At 47.7% G+C, this 22837-nt stretch overlaps 1 long non-coding RNA gene across 1 annotated transcript; it reads right to left on the bottom strand.

Moving 5' to 3' along the window:
• Positions 1-1897: 1897 nt before the first annotated feature.
• LOC142908440 (uncharacterized) lies at positions 1898-4234 on the bottom strand. Its single transcript, XR_012931762.1, has 2 exons — positions 4036-4234; positions 1898-1983 (listed from the first exon to the last, which is right to left on the bottom strand). It is a non-coding gene; the product is annotated as an uncharacterized LOC142908440 (long non-coding RNA).
• Between the last annotated feature and the right edge of the window lie 18603 nt (positions 4235-22837).

Genomic DNA, 22837 nt, shown 5'->3' with positions numbered 1-22837 from the left:
CCTTTGTGTCTGCGTATGAATATATACACACTTAGAGTTAGACTCACGTAGACTCTGCAAAGACAAAGATCTCCCGTATAGCCTGTAAAAGACTGTAGGGGCAAGTGCTGCTAGCGAGCAGTGCCTATGAGGGCCGCCACTGTGGCACACGAGGGGGTGGGTGCCCAGCACCAACACGCCCGGCCGCCATTGTCTCCCCAGTGGCGATGTTCACTACACAGTGCACCAGGTTCTCATTTGAGGCTGAGGCGACCTCGGGTTAGCCCAAAACCACTTTAGTTCCTCGGTACTGGTGTTGCCAAGTTCATCGCGCAATACGCGAAACACTATACAATTACCGGATAATACGCATACCCACACAGGCTTGTGCATGTGTGGGTGGGTTATTTATACAGCAGTATGCAGCATGGCAGTCAGTCGGCACCTTCCGCAATGCACGTTTGTTATTCATGAGGGTGCACATCCTGATGTATTAATTGGATGATCACCCGAAGCCACCGTGTGAGCTGAGAGTTTTTCGATCTTACCGGGTACTCGATAGAGCTGAGAAATGCACTGCGGTCAATACTCAGAGTCATCATTTAGAGGTAGAGACCCAGAGATGAAGAGAATCCTTAGCAGCCCGTACATATTAATGGATAGCAGTGATGGTCCCAGCTGCTGACTTGTACACCAGGGGTGAAGAATTGAGACAAGGCTGTGGTCCCAAGATAATTTCACTCCTTCCATTTGTTTTGTATTGAGTGGCATCCTGACGGGCACGACACGGTTCAGACGCGGCCACCAGCTCAAAAAACACGTACAGAACAAACCCTGCGCAGAGAAGCATGCAGAGACGCGTGCTCGAAATCACACCAAGACAGAGGAACGTGCAGATGAGAGAACATACACAGAGGTAAGATCCCTCCTCATGTTGACCATTATGAGAAGGAAAGAGCAACACGCAGATGAAAACGTTTCTGGAAGTGACGATGGCTGATGATCAAGAGTAACTTGGAGGGGAGGAGGTGGGAAGCTCATGCACAGGAGGTGCTGGGGCCGATTGTCACAGCGCAGGCGTCACGAGAAGTGACGTTGGTTTGGGGAGGCCTTCATCAAACAGTGGATTTACCACTGGTGATGATGCCCATAATGATGATGAATGCATGGGCAGTCCACTCACATTCGTGCATAATCAGGTGCACGTCCACTCCCCTAGTCACCCCTCCACTAATCTGACTCCCCGAGTCACCCCTCCACTCACCTCACCCCCATTCCCCGAGTCACTCTCACCTCGACTTCTCCACTCTATCGCCAGTCGCCCTGAAGAGGCCCAACTCCGGAGCCTCCCCCAGTGCCACGTTCACTCTCAGCACGAACATCGTGCGGTGCCACCCCCTCCTCTGCTGCATCCCTCCAACTCTTCCTCCGCCATTGCGAGAATCGGCTCCACGAAGGGTCCCACGCTGTCCCCGTCCCTCAATGGACTCGTGTCCTTTGTTGATGAAGGCCATTTAATAAAATAATGATAATTAATTATGCACACACACAGGTCACCAAAGTAGCCTCAATAGACATGTTAGGGCAAGTTGTGGAGCCTTGTGCTGTGGAACACACGAGGGGGTGGTATGTATTTTGTATGTTGAACTTCTTTTGCACGGTACGTAGCCAACCGTGCTAATCGGAGGTGCAGGGGAAGGGCAACAAAGTAAGCACAAAAAGTAGTTCTAAATAAATGAGTTTTCAATCTAGATGTAAAAGTGCACAGCTCCAGTGGCTTCTAATATCAGAAGGAAGAGCGTTCGAGACGGCCGCAGAAGCGCTTCTGAAAGTGTGATGCAGCGACCGCCTTTGTTCGATGGTTCGCCAAAATCCGCTGTGGGAATGTGATGTGGCCAACACCATGCACGCGGCCACCTTTGTCTCTCCCAATTGCTGATGTTTATTATAGACACTGCACCAGGTACTCTTTAGATGGTGAGTCGACCGAGGGAAGGTTCAGGACTGGGTCACACAGACACACACACACAGAAAAAGATGCGCTATGTCAAATCCAGAGGCTTCTAAGAAAATGGAGGTGTAAGACGGACACAGCTATTACATGGATGAAGGTGTAATACAGATATTTGTGTTAAGGTGGTGCTGCTCACCTGAAAACAATAACAAAAATCCCACCACTCATTCATCTGTTTAATCTTTGATTGGAAAACGCTGGGCGAGACCTGCGACATTCGAGTGAGCTCACCTACTCACTCACAAACACAACACTCAACCCAGTCAATCAACATGTTACACACCCTAAATATGACCCGCCTTGTCCTCGGGAAGACCTGCAACATGCTACTGAGCTCACCTCTTCACTCACCTACTCACCCACTATTGCTATGTCATCCACACACTCGCTTATCTTAACAGACCTCAATAATTGACATTTAGCTCCTGAAGATATTGCTACATGCAATAAAACGCGAGTGTGTGAGTGATTGAGTGATTGATTGAATGTGGAAGTGAGCATCTGGTTGCGTGAATGAGTGAGCATGTGAGTGCGTGTGTGAGTGTGTAAGGTGAACGGTAGTGTATCGGCGAATGTGCTGTGCTACAAATCTGGTGATCCGAGTTCAAATCTCGTTCACCAGTCTATGGGTCTCTGTGTAAGTCTTTACCTCTCTGTAAGTCTATGGGTCTCTGTGTAAGTCCATACCTCTCTGTAAGTCTATGCGTCTCTGTGAGTCTACGGGTCTGGTAAGTTTACTGGTCTCTGTGTGAGTCCATGGGTCTCAATGTGAGTTCATGGGTATCTGTTATCATCATCTGTGTTTGAATGAGTCGATGGCTCTGTGTGATTGACTCCAAGTCTCTCTGTTCGAGTGAGTTTATGGCTTTCTGTGCAAGTCTATGTCTACGTGACTTTACCGAAATAACCAAAGAGTAATTCCTGCAGTCACAAAAGTGCCAAATCAAGTTTGAGTCTATGTCTCTCTGTGTAAGTGAGTACAACATATCCTTGCTTAACGCGGGGGTTGCGTTGTCGAAAATTGCTGTTTAAAGCTATTTTACGTCAAGCAGAAAACTTTTCTACAAGGAAAAACGGTAAAGGGGGGGACTCTGTTTTAGCACAATGTAACTTTTATTATTAATTTTTAATTGAGAGTACAGTACACTTTTCTATGTTTATTTTAAATGTGTTGTGTATATGTAGAAGATATATATTATAATCTTTATTTATACTGGAGGAATCTAAAAAGCCCTTTTTCACAGATGTCCAGTTGGGGTGGTACAGAAAGTTACAAGAACAAACGATGCAAAAACACAATCGAAGTGAAAAGTATAGGAAAGGTAAGCAAATCACAAAAAAATAAAAATAAACTATTTTTATCTTACCTAGTAAAGCCCTCTAAGCTATTAGCTTCTATTTCAGAAGCGAACTGGCCACAAATGATAGATGAATGAAGTAGCTTATGACGTGGGAATTTATAGCAGCCAAATAATAATAAAAATTGTGTTACATTCATCAATATACATTCAAAGGACGTGAAAGGGAGATATGATGAGTGAAAACTATAAGGGAGTGAGTGAGATGACACTATACACAGATGCTGGAACAAAGGCTGAGGAAGAGGATGACACGCCACGTAACACAGCGCGCACCGGTACAGCATCAGCTCCCAGCAATACAGAACAACGCTGCCAACACTCACACCACTCATAAGAGCAGTCCGTCATGTGCTACTCCAGTTATAGTGGGTGTGGTGTGCACTAAGTGAAACACATTACATAAAAGACGAGGATGTACTGCATATAGTCCTCTGCGTCAGTGAGTCTATGTCTCTCTGTGTGAGTCTGTGCGAGTGACTCTGTGGTTCTCTGTGTGGGTTAATCAATGGTTCTCTGTTTGAGTGAGTCTATGTGTCTCCATGTGAGTGAGTCTATGGCTCTGTGTCAGTGAGACATTGGCTCTCTGTGTGAGTGCTCTCTCTGAGTGAGTCTATGGCTCTCTGTGGGAGTAAGTGGGTCTCTAAGGTCACCACCATCTTGCTCCCTGCCCAGTGCGTCCACCTGGTTGAGCTGCAGGAGTCTATTGTCCACCGCTCCAGACCGCACAGATATCCAGACGTCCATCTCCAGCACAGACACCGGCAGATTTTTAAAACTGGTTGTGGAGGTAAGGACACGAGAGGGGTAATAGTCAACCACCATTACCACCATCAATACCACCATTACAACCACCAAAATCACCGCTATCGTTAACACAACCATCAATATCACCACCTCCACCACAACGATCACTATCAAAATTACAATCACAATACTCTTTGGTTCTTTCGGTAAAGTCACGTAGGTAGAAAAAAATAATAGATCACGACGTTTCGATCGCAACACAAGCAACCATCATCAGGTGAAAAAATATAGCGAGAAAGCTGCTGAAACACGAAGTTATATTGGCTTGAAATAAGCTCAGCCCAAGGGTAAGTGGGCGGGGCTAGAGGTAGAATTTGCATGTAAATACAACACCACATCGTGGAAAAGGAAAGAGAGAGACAGACACCGAGAGACATCCACACACAGAGAGAGGCACACACAAAGAGACACACGAGAGACGCATATAGAGAAAAACACACCGGCAGAGAGAGATACCCACACAGACAGATGCAGAGAGAGATAGACAGAGAGAATTACATAATTGCCCATGAATTACTATGGTGTGACAATGCCAATTACCAATGTCAAAGGGAACATCAATGAATGGTAAATGTGGGGTAATATCCCCAGAAGAGCATGTAGACTACATTAAAAATTAAAATAATCAGGCAATATAATATCACATATGGGTTCAGTTTAAAGTTTACTTATGAAAAATAATACTGAAATAATTGTGCTCCATAGGTTATCTTAATGGTAAAGTTACATAAACATCACGGAATCACTTAAGCTGACCATTTAAAAAGACATTAATTCCAAGATGTTGAGCATAGGAAATTGTTTGGAAGTTCATCTCACACCAAGTACATTTTACTGTAAATCTAAATCTACATAGTTCAACCTTCTCGATCAGAAAGGTTGTTAACATTTTTTACCACAAGCAATGAGTTCGGTGTAAAGCTGTTAAGCAAATTAACCACTGCACACGGTTGTAAAGCTCTCTGCCTCAAAGACAGCACTCTACCAAGTGTCACGACGCAGCTGCGCACGCCACATGACAATAGGCGGAGTGAGTGAATCTAAGTAGACACTGACCCTGTCAAAGGGGATCCATGTCTAGAGTATGTGTGGCTGGTGCTACACATTTCTAACGTGATTAGCCATTTCGCTGATCTATCATTTGTGGAAAGGTCGCTTCTGAAAAACAGCCACATAGCTCAGTGGGTCTCACCTGGTAAAATAAAAATAGTTTATAGAGTTCGTTCTGCCTCAACGCGTGTTTTCATAACGCCATTTGGATATGGCACGATGGATGTATTAGGGAACACGTTTTATAACGCGGATGCTAAGTGGATATAACGCGATTGAGTTAACAGAACCACGTCGCGCGAGTAGGAATGTGCGGTTGTACGGCTGCCTGGGCACAGCGTCACACGAGGCATTGGGATGCTGCTGGATGCTTCCTGATGCTCCCCACGCGCCTCAGTCTTTGTTCAGCCGACACACGCATCTCACGCTGTTATCACGGACTGTGCTTTACCCTGTATTAGTCATTGTAACGAGGGAGTTTACACAACGCGGTGTTATTCAGCAACGCAACTACCGCGTTATAGAACACTGCAGTAAATATTGTCGCGGTGTGGAAGGAGCAATGAACGTCATCTTGTGGCATGGAAAGGCATCGCAGCCCTAGCGAGCAGCCAGAGACAAAGCCTGCACGCACGGCAAAGTTGTGATTGACCCGGGGACTATTAGCAAGTGACACGTATGGACTAATGGTTACTCTAAATGACGATGTTGACGTTGGTTAACGTTCTACAAATATGCTGAAGGCACATCGCATTAGCTCTGACAAATAGCGGACTTTTTAAAGTTATCGTTTACAATGGTTAATTTGTATATCATGCCAAGTGAGTAATTTACGTGTGGACCCTGACAGCGGCACTCAATGTCCAACTCTTGCGAATGCTCTCAGGGGATCTTTACCGTGCGCTGCGTTCACTCACTCAGCCCCAATCTCCCTGTCGTGAACTCACCACTCACCCACTCACTCACCTCACCCTTCAACTCACTCACCCTCCTCACCTATTAATTCTCCTCATTAACTCACTCACCCTGCAATCCACTCCCTCACCCCCCCTCCATCACCCGGCACTCACCGCCTGTCCGTGACCACCTCTCCCGTGCCTACAACCACAAACACCACCACCACCTCTCCCGTGCCTACAACCACAAACACCACCACCACCTCTCCCGTGCCTACAACCACAAACACCACCACCACCTCTCCCGTGCCTACAACCACAAACACCACCACCACCTCTCCCGTGCCTACAACCACAAACACCACCACCACCACCTCCTGCTGCTGCTGCTGTCGCGGTCTCCGCGTGGCGCCGCGGGCCCAGGGGGAGGCCTCGCGGCCCAAGAGCGGCGCCACGGCACCCCCCCTCCCGCTCCTGGCCCCTCCCCCTCGTCCCTCCTGGCCCCTCCCCCTCGTCCCTCCTGGCCCCTCCCCCTCTTTCCTCCTGGCCCCTCCCCCTCGTCCCTCCTGGCCCCTCCCCCTCGTTCCAACTGGCCCCTCCCCCTCGTCCCTGCTGGCCCCTCCCCCTAGTCCCTCCTCCTCCCGCTCGCGACGTGGAGTGATCTCGCCCCCCCACCGCCCATCGCGTCGCCTCTCGCGTGATTGGCTCGCTTCGCGTCACGTGGGGAAGGCGGAAGAGGAGTATGGGGGAGGAGCTGCGCTGTTAGGGGCGGGGCCGTGGAGTCACGTGGTTAGCAATGATTGACAATAAGTGGGCAGGGATGGCTGGTACGTCAACGTGTACGTCACATCCGGTAAAGAAGTTATATAAATAACCGCCCTTCGTGACGTGCCTCACACTTGCTTCTGTCCCGCGTGCCGTCAACACGAGCTGAGCATGGCGCTGCTGATCGTTGGCGTTCTGCTCTTGGCCCTGCTTGGGATGGAGATCTTCATTTATCTTCGTTGTACGCTTTCCATCTCAGACTTTCACCGCGAGACCACGACGCTGCAAACGGAGAGGATGGGCCAGCAGAATGTGGAGCTCTGTCAGGGGAACAAGACGCCCCATCTGAAGCTACAGTATCAGCAGGAGGAGTTGATGGATAACCGAGAGACTCTCCAGAGAGAGAACAGGGGCCTGGTTCAACAGCTTAAAGAGCGCCAGTTAGAGCTGGAGTCCACGAGAGTGCCTGGCTGCGAGCGTGCGTCTCTCCGTGCGGATTTTCTCCGAGACTGCAATGCAGCACAGCGGCAAATGTCGCTGCGCTGTAAAAAGGAAGGTCTCCGTAGGTCGCTGCGCATCCACCTGAGGGAGTTGAACTTCCTGAATCCACAGAGAGGGCAGGAGCAGTTTAGGCTGCGCGGGAAGCTGGCGCGTCACGAGGAAAAGTGGCACGGCGAAGTGCAGATGCGCAAAGAGTGCCGGCATCTCAATAGACAGCTGAAAGAGCTGAAATGCGCCATTTCTCAAATTTACAAAGATGCCACCACCACCAACGCCACTGCCACCGCCGCTGCCACAGCTGCCACCACCGCCACCAAGCCCAAGAAATGAAGAGATGTATTAATTGGGTCCGAAAATGGCTGAAACGCAAGTCGACCATTTAAAAACATTGGGGCAATTTAGAAAATGACACCGCCCCAATTAAAACATTATTCACAAAGACAAACGTTCCCCGTATAGATTCAAGAGACTATTGGGGCAAGTGCTATTAGCAAGGAGCAGCACCTAAGAAGGCCTCCACAATACAATCACAAGCACAAACACAAAGGTCCCCCATGTAGCCTCAACACTGTTGGGGAAAGTGTTGTACAATATATATTTATCTATGTTTAACTTATTTTGCATCACATGTAGTCAACCATACCAATGGGAGATGTTGTTAATGAATAGTACAACTTTTGGATTCCATTACAGAGAATCGTTAATGAGTCGAACAGTTCATAAGTCTGAATAAAATAGTGTACTGTATTTAAATTCACATACTGGAAGTGTTGTAAAATGTATTACGGTTTAACAAAAATTTTGAAGCATTGTTAAAGTCATAACACGGAATATTATACATTTGCAAATAATACTGTAATAAATACTGTATGGTAAACAAAAAATAAAGTTACGTAAATAGGACAAAAAATATGTTTTTAATGTCACTTACCTTGAGTCTGGATGTGGGACCTTTTGTCGGGAGGGGGCATAATGAGTCCCCATAACTGCACACGGGAGGGTTGGGGGTGAACGCCCGCAAGGCAAGTGCTGTTAGCCAGCAGCGCCTATGAAGGCTGGAATGTCGCACGAGGGGGTGCGTGGACAGCACCACGCCCGGCTGCCTTTGTCTCACCAGTGGTGATATTTACACACCACACCAGGCACTTATTTGAGGCTGAGTCAATCGACGGAAAGCCCAGCAACCATTAATATAATCGTTAAAGGTGTTGGTTGTGAGTGGGAATCGAACTGGGATCGGTGGGATGGTAGACAGTGTTCACCATTGCACTATCTCTCCCCACACACACACTCACAGGGGTATATGCGTCCGTGCACACACGCACAACAAGAAGACAATATTCGCCGTTTGCCCCTAAGTGGCAGTGACATCACCACAGCGCTTTTGTGCGGTGCTTGGTGTATTTTGAGGTCACTTGAAGTGTCGAAGGATGGCTGGCAGGAAGTCATGAATAGACACAGGTACCATGGGTTGACTTAAGGTGATGACGGGCAGATGCAAAAGCCGTGCTCCCCACTGTGCCAAATTTCAGTGTTTCAGTCGTATAGCGCTCTGCTCATTGTTATGAGTGTCGCTCCGCTGCCCTACGCTATTGCTGGAGGGCAACTGCCTCCACCTCCCCAGTAGAGTCTTTCATGAACCTCCTCCACATAGGCCTATCGCGACACTGCTGCTACCAGTCATCAGCAAGTTCAATCAGCTCCACATCCTTCTGTACCACATCAGTCCATCTCTTCTGTAGCCCATGCCGCGCCTGTTTAGCATGATCTATCCGCCCAAATTGAAGCTGCTTGGGGATGCGGTGACAGTGCATATAGACTTCATGACCCAGCCAATAGGGCCTGACTTGCCGGAAGAGCCCACTGATGAGCCTTTGTCCAGATATTTCAGGAAATTTTGGCCTCCTCACAAAGTCCAGTCTGGTTAAACCCTGGATAGATCGTAGGCAGGCTAGACCAAATGTTTCAAACCATTGCAGATAATCCTATAGAGAGAAATAAGGGAAGGCATAACTGTGGTCCAGAAGACATGAAGGTTTGTATGGAGTAACAGATCAGGTAGCTTCCATACAATGTTACGCAGCTGATGAAAATATAATGCCGCTCGAATGAATCGAAGTGAGACCTCGGCTCCCAAAACAGAGTTGGTCATGAGCACACTGCCCAAGTACGGAAATATCTCCACTCTCTCCACAACTGCCTCAAAATACATGGGGAATTGAGGGAGGGGAGCATTTTGATGATTTGATTTTGTGGGGCTGATGGTAACGGCCCATATTTTAGTAGCATGTTCCGTGTTTAGATGGAGTGTCTCCAACTCCTTAGAGTGGGCAGTAATCACCAGATCATCCGCATTCATAATATGGTTTAACTATAGAGAGCCATACCATGACCGGACTCGTGCATCGATCAGCCTCCCATTATATCTATACCAGATATAAATTCTACTGGTACATCCATGGAAATCGTCTCATTACTAAGTAGTCAAAGAAAATGTTAAGTCGTGTAGGGGCCAGAGGACATCCATGTCGCACATTACTCACATATTCTATCATCCCTTAACTCCATTATATCGATTTCCCATGAGACACAGCAGTTGTTTTTCTATTGTTTATATATGCTTTTCATTACTGTAACTCTGTGTTTTTATTTAGCTTTTGTTATTTTGGTGATCCAGGTCTCTCTTGCAAATGAGAATCATCCTAGTCTCTTTAGTTCTCGCCTGTTTTAACTAAATAAATTACTACTTACTCCATTATGAACTCACCCACTTCCCTTACTTTATGACTCACATAAATACGTCCTCTCCTTCCTCATGAGTCATATATTGACCTGATAACTCAGGCAACCACCTGATCATTCACTGTGCCAACATCACTCACGCACTATTTCACAATCTCACCAATGACCTACTCATCCCATCACTCACTACCTTACTCACCATCCGCTTCCCTCATTGACCCACTGGTAAAATGGAAATACGCAGTCTAACACTCACGTGTTTAAAGAAGCTCCTTCGCAGGTTAGATTGTCTAGATGATTTATTTCACGATAACGTATTTACAACGCAAAAGTACGACTCACATGAACCTTCCCTCGTACAGTACCCTGCATCTGTTCCACCCATCAACACTGACACCACTATATCCTTTGCCATCTAAGAGAAAGGACGTAGAAGACGGTTGAGTCTGCTGGAAGAATGTACCAAGGAAACTGCTGCAAGCTGCCAGGGCGAGGCTGCGTGGGTAGAAAAGGGAGAGCGAGGCCCGCAATTGGGGCGCTAGCTCGGAGACTGAAGGACGACTGCAGGTGGATGACATCGGGGCCGACTGTTGTACATGGTGGAAACCATTAAGAAAGATTGTTCGAGATGAATGTAGTGGAAAACACTGGGGCTGCAGATAGTCATACCCTTGTGAAGCGTGTGAGTTGCACTCTCTTCTCAAAAATGGAACCTGCAAAGAAGCTTCTGGTGGCAGTGGTGGGATACAGTCTACAAGTTCAAGAAGGAAGACCCGCCGAAGAGCTCCTGCAGAGAACGAGTTATCAACCCTAAGCGCTCCAGGTTTTTCAAACTCGGCAAATGGCGGGAGTGAGAGCCGGACCCCGTTGGCAGCCAAGTTCCCGATGGAAGTGGATGCTCCGCCAAAGACCCAAGAACCAGCATCGCCGAACAAAGAAAATTGGCGGCAGCTGTTGGACAGGTTGGACCACCTTACCTCAGTGGTGGATCGACTGATAATTTCGATGATGAAGAAAAGAGAAGAGGAAGGAACAGGTAGTGCGCGGCTGAAGCCAGATCCATCTCCACCATGGACCGCAATGGCGAGGAGAAAGCGCCATAGGGCAGCAGCCATCGCTTCCCCCCGTCGAGCAGCAGGCGGGAACCAATCAAATGACTCAACCACAACTAGAAGCTGTTCAACAGACCTTGACCACCATGCATAAAAATACGGGAGGTGATTGTATTGCATTCATCAAAAGATTTGAAGCAGCTGTCAGAGTCAGCCGATTGATTGACGATGAAGTGCTACGACTGCTGCCTACGGTGTTGGATGACAGAGCACTATTGGCCTTCTTTATGATCCCGGAAAATCAACCTGCCACAACCCAACAAGGTTGTCAAGGGATGGCCGATGTTTTCTGTCCTGCGTCCAGCGCAAGGCAGCAATTTTCATCCTGGAGAAGAGGAGATAGCGAGCCACTGATGGCTTATAGAAATACCTTGCATGCGGTTGCAGATGTGGCATTTCCAAGGATGGACATGACAACCTGAGACGTGCTAGTGGCGCAGCGGCTACAAATTCTCCTCTATCAAAGTGGCATTACATTGCCGATTTTGCCAGAGAGTGAGCAAACTTCAATGTAGTTTGCTAAATGCCTCTGGGCACACACAGATCCCAGGGCACCATGTGAAGTAGCAGCCCATGTGACAAGGGTGATGGAGAATGGAGGAGCAGGAGGACCAACGGAGCCAACAGGGACAGCAACAACAGGGACCGCCGCAATGCCCAGCATGGAGGGTGATCTGCAGGCGACCTTGGAAGAGATGGCTGTGGCCATCCAGGGGTTCAACGATTCAAGGTGTCAACTACAGCATCAGCGACCATGGCACAACCACGGAGGAATTCAGGACCATGCGGTGATGTACTGCTACCACTGCGGGAGGTCGGGCCACATCGCGAGAGGTTGCAGAGGGGAAGTCATCCCGAGACAACCAAGAAACACCCAGGCGTGTCGCCTGTACACCCAGCCAGATCACACGTGCACCTCATTTCCAAAACCCTCATCACCAACATCACTAGCACACCACTCGATCACATCGACCTGGAGTGAAACAACAGGGAAAATTCGGCCAACATCTCGGGCTAAGTGGAAAAAGTTAGTGAGATCGGTCGTAGCAGCAGCGACAGGAGCAGCATGGTGTAAACCGACCCTCCCTGACTCGCCGAGACAGGTGATGTCAATAAACACAGCAACTATAGAAAATGATGTACCACCCACAGATCATGATCTTGGGCTGATAAGGACCGAATGAATCCGATTGCAAAAACAGGATGAAATTATACAGTCATTGGCTGCACAGGCAGCTGAATGTGCTCAAACTGGTCAAAATGGGGAGCCATTCATCCCATGGCGAGGACTCCAGATGAGGTGGGACATGAAGATGCAGCGTTGTTGCCTAGTGGTGCAAAAACCCTTGCAAAAACAGTTGCTACTAGAAGTGCACGCCAAACAACAAATGCACTTGGGCCACCGAAACACATTGCTCACACTGCAGGCTCGATATTTTTGGCCAGTGATGTCAAAAGATGTACGCGAGCGGGTAATCATTGTCAGGAGTGTGCAAAAAGGAAACCTGCTCCCCATCCTATACAGCCTCCACTGCAGTCGATCGCAGTGGTGAGGGTAAACGAACTAGTAGCGTTGGATATTCTGGGTGCATTTCCTAAAACAGCAAGGATAAAATAAATATTTGCTCGAGGGGATGGAGTATTGCACACACTGGCTCGTTGCATGGCCGATAAATGACCAAACGGCTGCAATAATAGCAGAAGCCTTTCTCCATGGCTATGTATTGGACAAGGGCCCCACTGAGAAACGTCTAGCAGGCCAGGGTCAGAATTTTTCTACTAACCTGTTGCGAGAGGTTTGTAATATCGTGGGCACTAAGAAAATTCGAACGCCACCATACCACCTGCAGTGTGATGGACAAGTAGATAGGCTTAACCGCACGCTGTCCGCAATGTTGTGCCATGTTGTAAATGGTGATCAGATGGACTGGGACTTGCACATCCCAGGGGTCCTACGGGCATATTGTAGAGTGCCACATGCATCGGCCGGGCTCTTCCCCTTCTTTTTGATGTATGGGAGAGACCCTGAGCCACCTATTGAGGACCAACTGGTGGCTTTCCCTGCTGAAGTTGTGTCGTCACCAGCCTCCCTCAGACTGCCACTAAAAAAGCTCTGTGAAGCTCGTGAAGCCGCGATAGCAGAGTCAGGCAGATCGCAAATAGCAAACAAACGGTTGCGGAAATGAACGGAGACGCCTGTACCCTTTGAACAGGGTGATCGGGCCTGGTTACACTGTCCTGAGGTCCGGGTTAGAAAATCCGCCAAACTACACTATCCTTGGCAAAGCCCAGTGGAATTGTTAAAATCCTCTGCCCGCAAAGTGTTCGCATCCAAATGGGACGCCAGAGATGGGTGGTTAATCCGAGTCGCCCTAAACCATATAGAGAACTGACGTCACAAGGGATCGTTCAGGCTCACAAAGCCGTGTCCAGGGGCGTCGTGATGAATGCCAGGGAGGGGAGCATCCTCCTCACAGAAATACTGCCCCCGCACTCTCCTCTCAGGATCGACCGGAATGAAGATGGCCACGATGAGGGAGGCCGACGGACTAATTTAGAGAGGTGCCGAGAAGGAGTGTCACCAGGTCGAATCTGCTGCTCGACCACACCTACAGTACATATTGATGGCTTGTTGTAAATGTAGGGCTAATGATGTTGCGTATTGTTTGCCTAAGAATGTACACCTTCAATAGGGCAGCCCACGTAAGAGTTTGGTGATGATACTGAATGGTCAAGTTGGGTTGTAATGCCTTCCCCCCCTTGATTCAAGCGCCTATGTTAAGCATTAACCCAGAGGTTAAATGTTTTGTACTCCATGCCCACATCACTGAATCCCGTGTGCGATCCCATTGATTCCCACATAGAGTTCCCTATTACTGGTAGGAACGAAGTTGTAAACTGAGTGTACCAGCCTGCAATAGATGAGTGTACCAGCTTGCAATAGATTAATGCGTCCGTCCGTCCCCTTTCAATACTTTAACGAAGTGAAATCTCGTGCTATTGGGGTGTAAAAATAAAATTGCGCAAAATTCCAATGTTCCTACCAGCCCACCCTGCAGGGACCTGTTAAATTAGAGTTTTAGCCGGGACAGATATTTTTATGGGCAGAAGAGGGTGATGTAGGGTGCTGTACATGGCAAAAGTTATAGTGGTGTCAGTGGAGATGGGTGGAAACAGGTGCATGGTACCGTACGAGGGAAGGTTCGAGGTAGAAGACGGTAAAGTTTGCTGAAATAATCTTAAATTAAAGCTTTCATGAATGCAGGGATTCATACTCTTTGGTGGAGACGATAGCACAGAGTGGTGTACCTTCTTTATGACTCTGATATTTCCATCCTACCTGCCTATGTCAGCTGTTATTTCCGACTCTTTGTGTCTCTCTCTATGCCTCTCTCTTAGATCTCTCATGCTCACATGTCCTTTGGATTGCACTCTCATGCCTTTGGATTCCACCACTCTTCGATATTACTTTAACATGCTAATCTCTCACATGAACATAGCCCCTTTCATGCCCTCTATGAGGAGGCCGCTCTCCGTTCTTACATTTACATGCTAATTTCTCACATTAACATCACTAGCCCCGCCCACTTATTTATGGCCCTTGGGCTACACCCATTTCAAACTCTTTTAAACATTCTGCCTCAACAGCAGATCATGCTTTGCCATCTGATGACGGACGCTTGTGTTGCACCCGAAACGTCGTGATTTATTTTATTTTATACCTACGTGACTTTACCGAAAGAACCAAAGAGTATGGAAGATACCAAGTCAGCTTCATCCCAATGGTGCTGTTTAGGCGAAAGTTTATCTATGAGTATATATAGGCTGGCTGACAGGTATGAAGTTACTCCTTTGGTGTTAATATACAACAAAAACAATGATAAATGTATAACCATTGTCATGGGTGAAGTCTTCCCATACTGGATCAGTCATGGAGATTGTTTCACCATACGCCATCATGCTTTTCAACGTGGGTTGATAACGAAAAGGCTCATGGTCAGTTTGTTTGATGTTAACTATAACCGAGAATCAAACTCAAGTGGCCTGATTCATAGTGCAATGCACAAACCATTGTGCCACCGTTTCACTCGTATGTACAAGTTAACAGGGAAATTAAAAACTATGCCATGTTTTTTGTTTACTGTCAATAAAATGAGAAAATAACATTGCCACGTTGGTCAACCCGTCGTCTGAAAATTACGAGATGTACAAGTCAAAAGTCTTAGGTATAATGCAGACAAGGGTTTTGGTAGTTGGACGATTTCATAATGGGTTGCAGGTGACAATCCTAATCAAATGCCATTTTCAAGATCGTGTGCATAAGTCTGTTGTAGACAAAAACAACGGCCTGCTGATAAAGCATGTCCTGCATTCTTACATGTGTAAAGAAGCTCCTTCGCAGGTTTCATTTTCTAGATGATTTATTCCCGACGATAACATATTTACAAGGTGAGAGTGCAACTCACACGTTGCACAAGGCTATGACTATCTGCAGTCCCGGTGGTTTCTAATAGAGTAGATTAATCTCGAACAGTCTTTCTTGATGGTTTCCACCATGTTGATTTCCAACAGTCGGCCCCGATGTCATCCACCTGCAGTTGTTCTTCAGTCCCCAAGGCATCACCCTATTTGCGGGCCATGCTCCCCCTTATATACCCGCACGGCCACGCCCTGGTAACTTTCAGCAGTTTTCCCCGGTAGATTCTCTCAGCAGACTCTATTGTCTTCTACTTCACTTCTCTTGGATGGCAAAGTTTATAGTGGGGGCAGTGGAGATGGGTTGAAACAGGTACAGGTTACTGTACGGGGGAAGGTTCGTGTGAGTCGTACTCTTGCGTTGTAAATACGTTATCGTGAAATAAATCATCTATCAAATGGAACCTGCAAAGGAGCTTCTTTACACATGTGAGTGTAAGCGTGAGTACAATCTCACGTGTTGTTGCTGTCGAGTATTTTAATTTTACCAGTGGGTCAATGAGGGAAGGGGATGGTGATTAATGTAGTGATAGAATGGGTGGGTCATTCTTGAGAGCATGAAAACGTGCGTGAGTGAGGTTGACACAGTGAATGATCGGGTGATTGTGTGATCAGGTAAATATATGACTCATGAGGAGAGAGAGGGAGTATTTACGTGAGTCATAGATTTAAGGAAGTGGGTAGGTTCATAATGGAGTGAGTACCAGTTTATTGAGTTGAACAAGGCGAGAACTAAAGCGACCATGATGAGTCTCATTTGCAAGAGAGACCTGGATCACCCAAATTACCAAAGCTAAATAAAACACAGAGTTACAGTAATTAAAGCAAATATACTATTTTCTTCTTTCGATAAAGCATATATAAACAATATAAAGACAACTGCTGTGTCTCATGGGAAATCGACGTAATGGAGCTAAGGGATGATAGAATGTGTGAGTAATGTGCGACATGGATGTCCTCTGGCCCCTACACGACTGAACATTTTCTTTGACTACGTAGTTTGAGACTATTTCCATGGATGTACCAGTAGAATTTATATCTGGTATAGATATAATGGGAGGCTGATCGATGCCCGAGCCGGTCATGGTATGAATCTCTATTGTTAAATCATATTATGAATGCGGATGACCTGGTGATTACTGCCCACTCTAAGGAGAAGTTGGAGACACTACAGCCAAACATGAAGCATGCTACTAAAATATGGGCCGTTACCATCAGCCCCACGAAAACAAATCACCTCCCTGGGTATTTTACATCATAAAAATGCTCCCTTCCTCAATTCCTCATGTATTTGGGGCACCTGAGGAGAGAGTGGAGTGGGCAGTGTGCTGATGATCATCCCCGTTTTGGGAGCTGAGGTCTCATTTCAAATAATTCGAGCAGCATTATATTTTCATCAGCTGCTCAACACAGTGTGGAAGCTACCTGGCATGCCACTCCATACAAATCTTCATGTCTTCTCGGCCAAAGTTATACCCTCCCTTTTCTCCCTCGAAAGGAACATTTAGGTTAGCTTGCCCACGATCTATCCAGGGTTTAACCAGACTGGACTTTATGAGCTCACAGATTCCTAGAATATCTGGACAAATGCCCATCTGTGGGCTCCTCCAGTAAGCGAGGCTGCGTTGATTGTGTCATGCAGTCCGTTTGTACAGCCACGGCATCCCCAAGCAGCTTCAATTTGGCTGGATAGATGGCGCTAAGTGGGCGTGGTACGGGCTAGAGAAGAGATGGACTGATGTGGTACAGAAGGATGTGGAGCTGATTGGACGTATTGATGACTGGTATCAGCAGTGTCATGATCGGCTTCTGTGGAGGAGGTTCATGAACGGCGCTACTGGGGAGGTGGAGGCAGTCGCCCTCCAGCAACAGCATAGGGCAGAGAAGAGAGGCTCAAAACAACGAGCATAGCGCCAAACAACTGAAACAAAGAAAGTTGGCACAGTGGGGAGCACGGCTGTTGCATCTGTCCATCATCTTCCTAAGTCAATCCATGGCACCTGCGTCTATTACATGACCTCCTGCCAGCCAGCCTTCGACACTTCACGTGGCCTCAAAATACATCGAGCATGGCACAAGTGCTGTGGTGATGTCACCGCCACTTAGGGGTGAACAATGGTTGTTGTGTTGTGCGTGTGTGCACGGACGCATGTACGCCTGTGAGTCTCTTGTATGGAGAGAGAAAGATAGGCAGCTGGGCGTGGTGCTGGCCCGTGTGCTATTCTAAGCTGCATAGGCGCTGCTCGCTAACAGCACTTGCCCCAACATTCTGGTTAGGCTATACGGCGAATGATTGTCGCTGTTGTGTGTGTGTATGGACGTTCACCCCCCTCCCACTGCCCCCGTGTGTGCAGTTTTAGGGACTCATTACGCCCCCTCCCGACAAGCAGGCCAGCATCCGGACTAAAGGTAAGTGACAATAAAAACAGATTTTTTTTTTTCCATTTAAGTAACTTTATGTTTTGCTCACAATACAGTATTTATTACAGTGTTGCATGCAAATGTACGATATTTTGTCTTACATATGACTTTGACAATGTTTACATGTTTTGCTGAACCGTGATAACATCTTTAAAAACTTACAGCATGTGGATTTCAATATAGTACACTATTGTATTCAGACTTATGAACTATTCGACTTACGGACAGTTCTCAGGAATGGAACCCATAAGTTGTACTATTCGCTAACAGCACCTTCCATTGGTATGGTTGACTACATACGATGCAAAGAAAGTTAAATATAGATACATATATATTGTACAGCACTTTCCCCAATAGTATGTTGATGTTCTATGGGGTATGTTTGTCTTGCTGAGTAATGTTTTAATTGGGGCGGTGTCATTTTCATAATTTCCCCAATGATTTTACATGGCCGACTTGCGCGTCAGCAATTTTCGCACCCAATGGATAAATCTCTTCTTCTTCTTGGGCCTGGTGGTGGTGGTGGCAGAAGCGGCGGTGGAAGGGGCATCGGTGGCATCATGGTACATTTGAGACACGGCGCATTTCAATTCTTTCAGCTGGCTACTGAGATGAAGGTTCTCTTCATGCAGCCTCTTTTCCCCATGCCACATGTCCTCGTGACGCACCAGCTTCCCGCGTAGCCTAAACTGTTCCTGGCCTCTCTGCGGATCCAGGAAGTTCAACTCCGTCAGGTGGGCGTGCAGCGACCTCCGGAGATCTTTGTTTTCACAGCGCAGCGACATTTGCCGCTGTGCTGCATTGCAGTCTCGGAGAAAATCCGCATGGAGAGACTTGCTCTCCCTGCAAGGCACTCTCGTGGACTCCAGCTCCAACTGGCACTCTTTAAGCTGTTGAACCAGGCTCCTGTTCTCTCTCTGGAGAGTCTCTCGGTTCTCCATCAACTCCTCCTGCTGCTGCTGTAGCTCCAGACGGAGCATCTTGTTCTTCTGACAGAGCTCCACATTCTGCTGGCTCATCCTCTCCGTTTGCAGCGTCATGGTCTCGCGGTAAAAGTCTGAGATGGAAAGCGTAAAACGACGATAAATGAAGATCTCCATCCCAAGCATGGCCAAGACCAGAACGCCAACGATCAGCAGCGCCATGCTCAGCTCGTGTTGACGGCACCCGGGACAGAAGCAAGTGTGAGCACGTCACGAAGGGGCGTGTTATTTATACTAACGTCATTACCGGATGTGACGTACGCTTTGACGTACGGCCATCCCTGCCCACTTATTGTCGATCATTGCCAACCACGTGACTCCACGGCCCCGCCCCTAACCGCGCAGCTCCTCCCCCATACTCTTCTTCCGCCTTCCCCACGTGACGCGAAGCGAGCCAATCACGCGAGAGGCGGCGCGCGGTAGGCCCCGCGTCCGCTTCCCGCCATTCTTGCAATGGGCGGCGGGGCCGCTCAGGGTGGGGGGGGCGGAGGGGGGGGGACGCGGGGGGCGGGGGGGGCGGGGCTGAGTTCACTCCACGTCGCGAGCGGGAGGAGGAGGGACGAGGGGGAGGGGCCAGGAGGGACGAGGGGGAGGAGCCAGGAGGGACGAGGGGGAGGGGCCAGGAGCGGGAGGGGGGGAGCCGTGGCGCCGCTCTTGGGCCGCGAGGCCTCCCCCTGGGCCCGCGGCGCCACGCGGAGACCGCGACAGCAGCAGCAGCAGGAGGTGGTGGTGGTGGTGTTTGTGGTTGTAGGCACGGGAGAGGTGGTGGTGGTGTTTGTGGTTGTAGGCACGGGAGAGGTGGTGGTGGTGGTGGTGTTTGTGGTTGTAGGCACGGGAGAGGTGGTGGTGGTGTTTGTGGTTGTAGTTATAACCAACGTCAACATCGTCATTTAGAGTAACCATTAGTCCATACGTGTCACTTGCTAATAGTCCCCGGGTCAATCACAACTTTGCCGTGCGTGCAGGCTTTGTCTCTGGCTGCTCGCTAGGGCTGCGATGCCTTTCCATGCCACAAGATGACGTTCATTGCTCCTTCCACACCGCGACAATATTTACTGCAGTGTTCTATAACGCGGTAGTTGCGTTGCTGAATAACACCGCGTTGTGTAAACTCCCTCGTTACAATGACTAATACAGGGTAAAGCACAGTCCGTGATAACAGCGTGAGATGCGTGTGTCGGCTGAACAAAGACCGAGGCGCGTGGGGAGCATCAGGAAGCATCCAGCAGCATCCCAATGCCTCGTGTGACGCTGTGCCCAGGCAGCCGTACAACCGCACATTCCTACTCGCGCGACGTGGTTCTGTTGACTCAATCGCGTTATATCCACTTAGCATCCGTGTCATAAAACGTGTTCCCTAATACATCCATCGTGCTATATCCAATTGGCGTTATGAAAACACGCGTTGAGGCAGAACGAACTCTATAAACTATTTTTATTTTACCAGGTGAGACCCACTGAGCTATGTGGCTGTTTTCCAGAAGCGACCTGTCCACAAATGATAGATCAGCTAAATGGCTAATCACGTTAGAAATGTGTAGCACCAGCCACAAATACTCTAGACATGGGATCCCCTTTGACAGGGTCAGTGTCTACTTAGATTCATTCACTCCGCCTATTGTCATGTGGCGTGTGCAGCTGCGTCGTGACACTTGGTAGAGTGCTGTCTTTGAGGCAGAGAGCTTTACAACCGTGTGCGGTGGTTAATTTGCTTAACAGCTTTACACCGAACTCCTTGCTTGTGTTAAAACATGTTTGCGACTTTGCTGATCAAGAACTATGCAGATTTAGATTAATAGTAACATGTATTTGGTGTGAGATGAACTTCCAAACAATTTCCTTTGCTCAACATCTTGGAATTAATGTCTTTTTAAATGGTCAGCTTAAGTGATTCCGTGATGTTTATGTAACTTGACCATTAAGAATATCTATGGAGCACAATTATTTCAATATTATTTGTTATAAGTAAACTTTAAACTGAACCCATATGTGATATTATATTGCCTGATTATTTTATTTTTTAATGTAGTCTTGTTGTATATGAGCCTTTTCCAAAATTGATATTAACAATAATATTTGCCGTTATATATATCATATTTTTTTTTAACAAACGAAACAAAATAATTAATAAAACCCGTAAGCCAGGCACACAAAAAAACCAGGTGTCGGTCATAAACAGGCTATTAATAAATAAAGAAATAATAAAACTCTCGAGGCGAGGATGTTAGCAGCTATCTGCGAAGATCTCCAGATGAACAAGAGTTTGATGTGCCCTAAGGGAGGTCAAGCAGAGGGAAGCCCTCCCGCAAGCCAGAAATGAGGACGCCCACGGGTTAAACTATTTTTTTTTTTAAACAACGGTTCAAATTTAAAATTCAATAACAAGAATGAGCTAAAGTTAGCGGTCCTCGCACTCACTCCAATCAAGACCAGGCCACCAGATACATCAGTGAATTATTATCCAATAATTAATTCGCTATCAAATGATTTTCACCTTTAATACTTTTACTGTTAAAACAAAGCTTGGAGACAAAATACCGAGTCACATCAAAGGTTATCGAGAAGGAATGAGGCGAACGGGCAAACTTACGAAAGAGTTTAAACAATATCCCAAGCAACCCCGACCATCTTTGTCTCTCTCACAGCGCGGAGAAGCAGGAATTACACCTTATCACAAGGGGCCATCTGGAAAAGCCAGCCGGGTTTGATGAGGAGACACACCCCACCCCACACACGGCAACCAGACAAACAAGTTTTAAAGAAATTGCAAAATAACATTAACAATAATGTGTTAACCTTAAACGATATTCCATTATAGAACCTTACAGAACCAAGGGATATGGATTCCAACAATCTGGAAACGGACCTCTTAAACTCAGGATGAAAATTATTTTTATTTTTAATAATTCCATCATAACATTTCGAACCTCGGTAAACCGAGAGGTGTCGGGAGGACGTAGTTACAAACACGAGTCGTGGCGAACATGGGACCAAATGGTATTTGAGAAATATAAGTCGAAAGTATAAAGAGATAGGTGCTCCCGACCACCTTTGTCTCTCCCGAAGAGCGCGAGAGAGGAATTTCACGCCAGGGCAAACAGATCGTTATCGCAGGAGCCATCTGTACACACACACACACGAACTCACACACACAGACCCCGCCCCCCCCTTTTCCACTGCGCAGAGAGAATTGTCTTTGAATATAACGGTCAGCCGCATTTTCAAAAGTCAGTGAAGTCAAGTCAAGAGTCAAGACAGATCAGCGAGTCAAGACGTCCACAGGACTAGCAGTCGCATGGAGCGGCTGGCTCCGAGCCTCGCTGAGTAGCGAGGATCGCTGAGTCGCGATGTATCAACAAAAGTGAGTCATACAGCAGTGGAGGAAACCTGCTGTCAGCGAACCAGCACGGGCGCGTTCGCGCACTTCAACAGAGAGAGAGCACGTGCGACTCAACTCACTCAACTGAAGAAAAAGCTTGGCCAGCCGCCAACAAAGTATCAGCGAATCAGCGCTGAGAGCGCTCGAGCATCTCCACAAAGCAAGCACGTGCAACGTGGCTCAACCAGCAGCGGAAAAGCTTGGGCAGCCGCCAACAACTTCAGCAAACCAGTGGCCAAGCGCGTGCGACTTGAGTCATACAGCAGTGGAGGAAACCTGCTGTCAGAGAGCCGCCAACAACCTCAACAAAGAGAGCGCGTGCGACTCGGCTCACTCAGCAGAAGAAAAACTTGA

The sequence above is a fragment of the Petromyzon marinus genome, assembly GCF_048934315.1.
Source record: "Petromyzon marinus isolate PM22_M1 ecotype Great Lakes invasive population chromosome 84 unlocalized genomic scaffold, UKy_Petmar_22M1.pri1.0 chr84_unloc.3, whole genome shotgun sequence".
NCBI lineage: Eukaryota > Metazoa > Chordata > Hyperoartia > Petromyzontiformes > Petromyzontidae > Petromyzon > Petromyzon marinus.
This window is presented reverse-complemented; position numbering and strand designations above follow the sequence as displayed.